Raw genomic sequence first — 1563 nt, 5'->3', positions numbered from 1 at the left:
AGGAGCGAACAACGTTTCGACCTTCTTCGGTCATCGTCAGGTTCACAAAGAAAAAGGTAACTGACCGAGAGCTGACCATATGTTTGAAGGGGGTTGTGTAACTTAGTGTAGGAATGTAGAGGGCGTGCTTAGGTGTTTGATTATATTTAATAATATAGGTATAAAGTTGTTCCTTTGTATTGGTTTATTTTGGGTTTAAGTTGTTGTATAAGTAAGGCTTCTTTAATTTTGTGTTTGTTTATGTTTGTTTCTTTATTTAGTATTTGAGTGTTTTCTATGGTTATGTTGTGTTTATTTGACTTACAGTGTTCGAAAACGTGTGAAGGTAACTTTTTATGTTCTTTGAATCTGGTTTCCATTTTCTACTTGTTTCTCCATTATAGAAGTCGTGGAAGTTATCACATTGTATTTTATAAATAATGTTGGTGTTGTGTTTGTCAGTGGAGTTTTTACATAGTATAGACCTCAGCTTTGTGCCTGGTTTTTGAATAAATTTGGTATTAATTGGAATGTCATATTTTGTTACTAATTTTTGCCAAATGTTGGTTATTTGTCTGCTAATGTCAGGAACATATGGTATGCAGCAGTATATAGTTTAGTGATTTTTTGATTCATGGGATATATTTACTTTTATTAGTTGATTTTGCTTTCTGTCTAGGTGTGTGCGTATAATGTTTTCTACAGTTTGTTGAGGAAACTTACTGATGTTGATGAAGTATTGTTTTATTTTGTATAATTCATCGTTAATTTTATCCGGTGAGCATAGTTTTGTGGCTGTGTTTATTTGATTTCTTAGTATGTTGAGTTTTTGTTTTGTTTCATGTGCTGAGTCCCAAGAAATGTATAGTCCAGTATGGGTGATTTTTCTGTGAATTTCTGTTTTAAATTGTGTATCAATTCTTGTAATTTTGAGGTTAAGAAATGATATTTGATTGCTTTCTTCCTGTTCAAATGTGAAGTTAATGTTGGGATGTATAGAGTTAATGTGATTGAAAAAATTAAGTGTGTAAAGTGTGAAAGGTGGTACTATTTTAATTGTCTCAGCCTTAAGCTGTAGATTTTATAATGTATAACTCAGGCATAGCAGCGGACATACCGCCAGACGGTACTTTGTGTGGTTTTACGCTAAAACACAAACAACTGCAATTAATTTTTTTTGCCTCAAAATTTAAGTTTCCTTAATAATTAATTCGTTCTTTGTTGGAATACAAGGTGTAAGATTATATAATAACAATTTTAGTTTGGTTTGGTTTGAGAACTATCCACGCTAGCCGTCTCTAGTTTAGCTGTGATAGTGAGACTGACCGTCACAATTATAACGCTCCCACGGCAGAAAGGTCGAGCACATTTAGTGGCTGGATAATTTGCTATATACAAAACTGTAAGAGTGATTTTATACGTCGAGAAATACAAAACAGTGTCTGTGTTAAATCAGAACACGTTTTAAAGGCGATTTTAACCTATGTGTACTTTAAGCCTAATTGATGGAGACGTTTATCTTATCAATCGTTATCAGTACGTGACTTATACCGGTCTCGAGAACTCACGTTTTAGGCTAAATTT

Source organism: Tachypleus tridentatus, chromosome 3 (genome assembly GCF_004210375.1).
Source record: "Tachypleus tridentatus isolate NWPU-2018 chromosome 3, ASM421037v1, whole genome shotgun sequence".
NCBI lineage: Eukaryota > Metazoa > Arthropoda > Merostomata > Xiphosura > Limulidae > Tachypleus > Tachypleus tridentatus.
The sequence above is the reverse complement of the archived record's forward strand: the minus strand, read 5'-3'. Positions refer to the sequence as shown.